This window comes from Bos javanicus, chromosome 4 (genome assembly GCF_032452875.1).
Source record: "Bos javanicus breed banteng chromosome 4, ARS-OSU_banteng_1.0, whole genome shotgun sequence".
Lineage (NCBI taxonomy): Eukaryota > Metazoa > Chordata > Mammalia > Artiodactyla > Bovidae > Bos > Bos javanicus.
Window position 1 is genome coordinate 12,421,019 of NC_083871.1, and position 9,639 is coordinate 12,430,657.

Consider the following 9,639-nt stretch of genomic DNA (forward strand, 5'->3'; position numbering starts at 1 on the left):
AGCATCAATTCTTCGGCGCTCAGCCTTCTTCACAGTCCAACTCTCACATCCATACATGACCACTGGAAAATCCATAGCCTTGACTACACAGACCCTCTTAAATTCAAGATGCATGCATGTGTGCTTAGTTGCTCAGTAGCGTCCAACTTTTTGTGACCCCATGGACTGTAGCCTGCCAGACACCTCTGTCCATGGAATTTCCCAGGCGAGAATACGGGAGTGGCTTGCCATTTCCTCCTCCAGGGATCTTCCTGACCCAACAATCGAATATACATCTCTTGCATCTCCTGCACTGGCAGGCAGATTCTTTACCACTGAACCCCCTGGGAAAACCAACGATAGGAGAGATGAAATCCTGGACAACTAGGGTAGTATTGATGATGGGGAAATTACTCCTTGCATTTCTGGTGCCGATGAAGGGGTACAGAACTGAGAAAGATTTTATTTTGTAAGTGGCTTAAGAGACTCTTCAAATTCTGAATGATTTGTAAATATATAATAATACATGTTCCTCTTTATTGGTAATTGTTATCAGAAGTGTGGGCAGTTTAGTTACTAAACCAATCTTTGAAATAAAGAAACAAACCAGGCTTTGAAATAAAGAGTACAACAAAAATCATATTAAAAATAATTGCAGTGTGTGTAACAGATTTAATGCGAAAAGATTTCTCTGTAGGTACTACTAAGGCACACAAACTAAAGCAACAACAAAACCTGAGAAATCTTTGTCATCTTAAGGACGTATTTCCTGTGCTGAGTGGGTCTTTATCTCAAGCCTGGGGGAAGAAACAAGCTCTTGTCTTTCATACTTTCATTGACCATTATTATACTCATTCAAATCTACCTAAATTCCATCCACACATGAATTCACTTTCCATTAAGAGTTTCCATAAATGACAAGCCCAAGGGAGCATTAGGTTAGATGATAATTTTCAAAAGAAGATCAAATGTCATTCATACAAATGTAAAATTAACACATGTCAAAGATGTTACTTAACTCATTAATTAAATGAGGGACCCATTTCAATGGGTTCAAAGGGGGATCGCAAAGAAGACATACTGCTGAATCTGTAATACTGAGATGAATTTGCAAAACTGGCTTTCCCACAGGAGGAAAATGTTTTCCTTCTACCAGAAAAATATTTTTACATGTCTACAGACAAGAATTATTTGCATTATGGTGCTACTGGTACAGAACTCGCCTGCCAGTACAGGAGACTTAAGAGATGCGGGTTCAATCCCTGGGTCAGGAAGATCCCCTGCAGGAGGACATGGCAACCCACTCCAGTATTCTCTCCTGGAGAATCCCATGGACAGAGGAGCCTGGCGGGCTACAGTCCATGGGGTCACAAAGAGTCGGACACAACTAAAGCGACTTAGCACCCGCACGCGTCCATTTTATACAACTTTGTACAAAGTTGTAAAACAGCTTAGTTAGAGACAAAGTTGCATATCCCTATAGGTTCAGATAATCTCCAAAGGCTCTAAAATTGCATTGAAAATATAGAGTCACTCCTTTGTTTGTCTTGCAGTCGTAAATTTCCCCATTACAAATATTATTGAAAACAATTTTTTAAATCTCACAGCTATTTCCATAATTCTCCAAGTAAAGCTGAAGGTTCTGTTTTAAAGGAAATGCTTATCACTTATGTGGATTATAATGAAATGTCAAGACTTTTGATAGTTGTCAAAGTATCAATGATAGTGAGTAGGCAGAAATAATTAGTTCTTGTTCTGACACTTAGTAGATATACTTAGAGTTTGCAGACACTTAGGCAAGGATAAAGAGAAAAATATTTTGTCAACTGTTACTTTAAAAACAATATCAGTAGAAGAAACATCTTGATAGTCATCAACAGCAATATCAATAAATATGTTTATATGTACTATAATATTTCTGGGTAGAACTAAGATAAATAGAAGGAATTTGTTAATTCTCAAAAAAGGCTTCAGTTCAGTTAAGTTCAGTCGCTCAGTTGTGTCTAACTCTTTGCGACCCCATGGACTGTAGCAGGCCAGGCCTCCCTGTCCATCACCAACTTCCAGTTTACTCAAACTCATGTCCATTGATTCAGTGAGTTGATTCAGTGAGGCCATCCAACCATCTCATCCTCTGTCGTCCCCTTCTTCTCCCACCTTCAATTTTTCCCAGCATCAGGTTCTTTTCCAACGAGTCAGTTCTTTGCATCAGGTGTTCAAGTACTGGAGTTTCAGCTTCAGCATCAGTCCTTCCAGTGAATATTTAGGACTGATTTCCTTTAGGATGAACTGGTTGGATCACCTTGCAGTCCAAGAGACTCTCGAGAGTCTTCTCCAACACCACAGTTCAAAAGCATCAATTCTTTGGTGCCCAGCTTTCTTTAGAGTCCAACTCTCACATCCATACATGACTACTGGAAAAACCATAGTCTTGACTAGATGGACCTTTGTTGGAAAAGTAATGTCTCTGCTTTTTAATATGCTATCTAGGTTGGTCATAACTTTTCTTCCAAGGAGTAAGCGTCTTTTAATTTCATGGCTGCAGTCACTATCTGCAGTGATTTTGGAGCCCCAAAAATAAAGTCTGTCACTGTTTCCATTGTTTCCCCATCTATTTGCCACGAAGTGATGGGACCAGATGCCATGATCTTAGTTTTCTGGATGTTGAGCTTTAAGCCAACTTTTTTACTCTCCTCTTTCACTTTTATCAAGAGGCTCTTTAGTTCTTCTTCACTTTCTGCCATAAGAGCGGTGTCATCTGCATATCTGAGGTTATTGATATTTCTCCCGGCAATCTTGATTCCAGCTTGTGCTTCTTCCAGCCCAGCGTTTCTCATGATGTCCTCTGCGTATAAGCTAAATAAGCAGGGTGACAACATACAGCCTTGATACTCCTTTCCCGATTTGGAAACAGTCTGTTGTTCCATGTCCAGTTCTAACTGTTGCTTCCTGACCTGCATATAGGTTTCTCAAGAGGCAGGTCAGGTGGTCTGGTATTCCCATCTCTTTCAGAATTTTCCACAGTTTATTGTGATCCACACAGTCAAAGGCTTTGGCATAATCAATAAAGCAGAAATAGATGTTTTTCTGGAACTCTCTTGCTTTTTTGATGATCCAGCAGATGTTGGCAAGTTGATCTCTGGTTCCTCTGCCTTTTCTAAAACCAGCTTGAACATCTGCAAGTTCACACTTCATGTACTGATGAAGCCTGGCTTGGAGAATTTTGAGCATTACTTTACTAGTATGTGAGATGAGTGCAATTGTGCAATAGTTTGAGCATCTTTGGCACTGCATTTTTTGGGGATTGGAATGAAAATTGACCTTTTCCAGTCCTGTGACTACTGCTACGTTTTCCACATTTCCTGGCATACTGAGTGCAGCCCTTTCACAGCATCATCTTTTAAGATTTGAACTAGCTCAACTGGAATTCCATCACCTCCACTAGCTTTGTTTATAGTGATGCTTCCTAAGGCTCACTTGACCTCACATTCCAGGATGTCTGGCTCTAGGTGAGTGATCACACCATCGTGATTATCTGGGTCATGAAGATCTTTTTTGTATAGTTCTTCTATGTATTCTCGCCACCTCTTCTTAATATCTTTTGCTTCTGTTAGGTCCATACCATTTCTGTCCTTTATCGAGCCCATCTTTGCATGAAATGTTCCCTTGGTATCTCTAATTTTCTTGAAGAGATCTCTAGTCTTTCCCATTCTGTTGTTTTCCTCTATTTCTTTGCTCTGGTCACTGAGGAAGGCTTTCTTATCTCACCTTGCTGTTCTTTGGAACTCTGCATTCAAATGGGTATATCTTTCTTTTTCTCCTTTGCCTCTAGCTTCTCTTCTTTTCACAGCTATCTGTAAGGCTTCCTCAGACAGCCATTTTGCTGTTTTGCATTTCTTTTTCTTGGGGATGGTATTGATCCCTCTCTCCTGTACAATGTCATGAACCTCCATCCATAGTTCATCAGGCATTCTATCAGATCAAATCAAATCAAATCAAATCAAAAAAGGGGTTACTGAGAGAATATTTAGCAAGTTGCTCAAAGTTTTTTAGAGACATTTTAAAGAGACTTGGGCCACTCAAATTGTTTATTTTTGAAATATGTTTTACAGTCTAAAACAACAAAAATACAGTGAATTAAATGCTAAGGATAACTGACACATTAAGTATGGATCAAAATATTGGTACAACAGGTTTTCTTTAACATATTATACATCACGTATCTTGAGGTCTCATATATAGCCCAAAGAAACCCAGCCTGCTTTTATAAATTTTGAATCATCATATCTCTGTGTAAATGTTATAGCACTGACACATAATTTTAGGGCACTCTCCTTACGATTTAAAGCCAAGTCTTCCAATCACAGATAAAACCCACAAATTATAACACCAAGAAAGTATCTTATTTTCTAAAAAGTATTACTTGCTGACTCAACTGAACTATACTATAGTAAAAAGTAGGAATTCTCCTTGTATATTTCTTAAAAGAAAGCTGGGAAGACTCTGCTTCCAGTTAATACAGCAAAGTTAAATATCAGAGTAATTATCTTGTCAAAACTAATTATAAAATGCATGAAACAATAGCTTGACACATTAGCGAATGCTGACAGCAGGGAGAACATGAGAAGCAGCCGTCCTGGAGAGAAGGCAAGCACGCGGAGATGAGCCTCTCTGCTCTGTGATCTTCCTCAAGACACCCGCAGATCTGCCACAGAGAGAAACAGAGGCTAAACACAAAGACAAACCTGGCTGCAACATTCTCACTGGGCTGAAGAGACAGGATTCAGAGTTGAAGGCATCCAACAGGGTAGACTGGAGAAGGAAATGGCAGCCCACTCCCACATTCTTGCCTGGAAGATCCCATGGACAGATGAGCCTGGTGGCCTAAATTCCATGGTGTTGCAGAAGAGTTAGACATGGCTTAGAGGCTAAACAATAGGGTAGACTTGAAGAAAATGAGAAAACACATAAAAAGTGTACCTGAAATTCTGCATGCAATTTCCCTGCAAAGGGTTTTCCATCTTTGAAACCACATATGCACAGAGCAAGACTCGCAGAAACCTAGCCAAAAATAGTAGTATGACAGCGAAGCAAAGATCCTGGCAGTATGGTAGTGCTGAGGACATGTAGGTTATCATTCAGGGCTCAGAAAGTAGAGGTGACACAGGAAACACCCTCATGACTGAGACCACAGAAAAACTATCCCTTAGAAGGAAGGACTTTGTCCTAAGAATGAAGGCAATTTAGAATAAGACCAATGCCATCAGAGTAGAGAATCCATTTTCCACTAGATCAAGGTGATCTGCCATGGTCTCTCTTCCTGTCAAATGAAATTAAACTATCTTGGGGAAAGACACCATCACCTATGATCTCTATGATTTTTCATTCAGAATATCAATACTTCATCAAATATTACTAGAGAAAATAAGAAATTGGAACATATAGAAAAAAAATAGGAAAAAATAGAGAACAGATATAGAACTAAAGATGATTCAGCTGTTGGAGTTATCATTAGATTTTAAAATAACAATACTTAATGTATTCTTTATAACAGAGAGAAGGGTGGAAATTTTATAAGAAAACAGGGATCTACTAAAAAGAATCAAGTATAAATTGTATGAATGAAAACTGATAATAATTGAAATCAAGAATCCAAAACATATGTTTAATAGCAGAAAAGGCAAAGATTAGAAAACCGAAAGAGAATAACTAGGAAACATACATGAGAAAAGGCAGAAAGAATATTCAACAGGGACAGTTCAAAGGGAAAAGAACAGTCTTTTTAAAAGTGGCCCGGGGACAGCCTCAAATACACATGCAACAGAATAAAGCTGAACCACATACAAAATGAACTCAAAATAGGTTATATCCATAAATGTAAAGCTGAAGTCATAAAACATCTCCAGGACTCTAGCTTTAGCAATGGTTTCTTAGATATGCCGCCAAAAGCACAAGTGACAGAAATTAAAAAATGCACAAATTGGATTTCAATAAATTAAAACATCTGCACGTCAAAGGACATCACCAAGAAAATGAAAAAAAAAAAACACCCTTAAATAATGGGAAAAATATCAGCAAATTATGTATTTGATAAGAGATACAAACAGAATATAAAAAGAAGTATAAGAAAGAATGAAGTACATATATATGCTCATATAGATAAAGCTTGAAAATATTTTGCTAAGTGAGAGAAGCCAGACAAAGGTGATAGTTTTGTGATTCTCTTTTTATGAAATGTCCAAAATATGCAAATTTATAGAGACAAAAAGGAGATTATCAGTTGCCAAGGGCAGGGAGAAAATGGAATATGAATTGATAATGAGTACAAGGTTTCTTCAGGGATGATGAAATTAGACAGCATTTACGACTGTATAAATATAAATTAGACATTATATTTCAGTTCAGTTCAGTTGCTCAGTCATGTTCGACTCTTTGCAACCCCATGGACTGCAGCACGTGAGGCCTCCCTGTCCATCACCAACTCCCAGAGTTTACTCAAACTCATGTCCATTGAGTCAGTGATGAAATCCAACCATCTCATCCTCTGTGGTCCCCTTCTCCTCCTGCCTTCAATCTTTCCCAGCATCAGGGTCTTTTCAAATGAGTCAGTTCTTTGCATCAGGTGGCCAAAGTATTGGAGGTTCAGCTTCAACATCAGTCCTTCCAATGAAAATTCAGGACTGATTTCCTTTAGGATGGACTGGCTGGATCTCCTTGCAGTCCAAGGGACTCTTAAGAGTCTTCTCCAACACCACAGTTCAAAAGCATCAATTCTTTGGTGCTCAGCTTTCTTTATAGTCCAATTCTCACATCATACACGACTGCTGGAAAAACCATAGCCTTGCCTAGAGGGACCTTTGTTGGCAAAGTAATGTGACAAATAAAGACAGAATGTTTAGAGCGCTACAAATATAACAAAAAATAATGAATTGGAAATCTTTAAAAGGATGCATTCTATGCTCTGTAAATTATTAATATGAATCCAGCTGTTGTAAACTAAAATTCAAAACCAAGACTGAGAGAATTCAATGCAAGTATATGCTAAAAGACATACTAGCAAGGGTTTTTCCGTTAGGAAAATGATGAAGCTGTAAATCTTGTGATATAGGAATTAAGGAAAAGGATCAAAAGTTTAGAATGTAAGTAAATCTAAATTAATATTAGTTTATTTTTTAAAGTGACTTATGGGATTTAAAACATATGGAAACTAAGACATATAACAACAGCAGCACAAAAAACGACAGTTACTCTGGTGAGAATGTTTATGAGATCCTTGCATTGTCCAGAAAGCAGTAAAAGCACTAATTTAAGCTGGATTCTAATTTAATGAAGATAGTAATAATTCAAGAATGCATGTTGTAATCTCTTTATTAACTGTAATATCTTATCATCTGGAATATTTTCAGATGTATTATTATCAAGAAAAAATAGAAAAGAATAATATACTTATTAATTCAAAATAATTTAGTAAAAAGGAAAAAAGACAAGAAATAAAATGAAATCAAGCCTAATATAGTACATTTAAACATAAATAATAGTAATTATATCAAATATAAATGGATCATATCCTCCAATTGAAGGACAAAATTATTCAAATAGATTTTTAAAAATCTGTATACTGCTTACAGAACCTTAAATTAAGGTATTTTATTTAAGACCTTACCTTAAATGTAAGGAAACAAAAGTTGAAAGAAATGTATGGAAAAAGAGATTATATGCAAACACTAACCAAAAGGGAGATGTTGAAACTATAGATAGATAAGATAAAGAAAACTTTAATGCAAAAATCAATAACTAGAAATAAAGAGAGATGTGGTATGATTTTAAAAACAGTCAATTCAAAAGTATTTTATAATAATCTATATTTGTATGTACCTAGTAATGAAATGTCAAAATATGTAAAGCAATTACTGACAGTTAAAAGGATAGTTAATACACAATTCTGGCTGAAGATATTAATAAAATTTTAGTAATGATCAGAGCAGACAAAGATATCAAAAGGATATAGCAAGGCAAGAGAAAGAAACTATAAGCATACAAGTTGAAAAGTAAGAAGTCTTTACTTGCAGACATTAAAATATTCTATGTAGAAAACCCCAAGGAATATGCTTTAGAAATTAATAGAACTAATAGAGAAGTTTTCCAATGTCATAAGATATAAGATTAATATAAAAAGTTAATAGTATTTCTCTATATTAGCAAAACAATCCAAAAACAAAATGAAGAAAACAATCACAATCACAGTAACATTAAAATTTAACAGTAAATTGAGTTACAAATTCAAGTTTGAGCTAACATTCGAAGTCTGAATTACAGAATCAACAAAATAACGATAAAATCCCAGTAGTTTTATTTTAAAAATTAACAAGTGATTCTAAAATTTATATAGAATTGCAAATAATCTATAGTAGCTAGAAAATTTTCAAGCAATAAGAAAAAAGTTAGAGAGTTTATACTACCTGATTTCAAAATATACTATAAAGCTACAATAGTCTGGACAATGTGATCTTGGAATAAGGATAGACATACAGAACAGACCGTCCAGAAATGAACTTATATTACAGCCAACTGATTTTTTTTCAAGTCATGCAAAATATGTGTTAATAATACAAAGGTACTTTGAAAATCCACAAATCTTTAAAAACTAAGTAACAAATTTCTAAACAGACCCTATGGCCAACAGATTTTTGACAAAGACACCAAGATACTTTGATGGGAAAGAATAATGTTTTCAAAAAACAGAAAAAATATCCACATGTTAAAAATAAACTTAGATATCTTATATCACATACAAAAATTAACTCAAAATGGATCACAATCCTAAATACAAGATATAAAACTATAATATTTTAAGAGAAGATGTAGGAGAAGATCTTTGTGACCTGGATTAGGTAAAGAATGTTTAGATATGATACCAAAGCACAATCAATAAGAAAAAACTATAAATTGAATTTTATTAGTATCTTTTAAACTTTATTCTTCAAAGAACACTGTTTATGGAAATAAAAAGACAAAGCACAGACTAGGAGAAAATATTTACAAAACATATATCTGATAAAGGACTAATATCTAAAACATATAAAGAACAATTAAAACTCTAGAATAAGAAGACATACAACTCAGTTTTTTAAATGAGCAAAAGATTTGATGGCACAACAAAAGATGGTCAACATTACTAGTCACAGGAGAAAGGCAAATTAAGCTACAATGAGATACTACTACATCTGCTAGAATGATTGAAATTGGAAAGACTTATCAACATCAAGTATGATTGAAGATGTGGAGACACTAAAACACTTTTATGCTGCTGGAGAGTGAAAGATAAAAGTGGTCTGGCAGATTTTTGGATGTGGAAACCTATCATATGTCCAAGAAATTCTATCCCATGTATCTTTGATACATGTAATAAAAAATGTATGCCCACACAAAGAATTGTATTAATATAAGAATGTTCAGCGAAGCTTATTCAAAATAGCCAAAAAGTATAAACAAAAGAGAAGAGACAATGTAAACATCAACCCCGGATGATCCAAACATTGAAATTAGTAGATGTCAAAAATCTAGAAATAACAAAATTAAAACCACCAAACCAAAAAATAGTATTTAGTCAGAGTTTATTGTGCATTTAAGAATAGTTTGTGAACTGGGAGTTTTCAAATT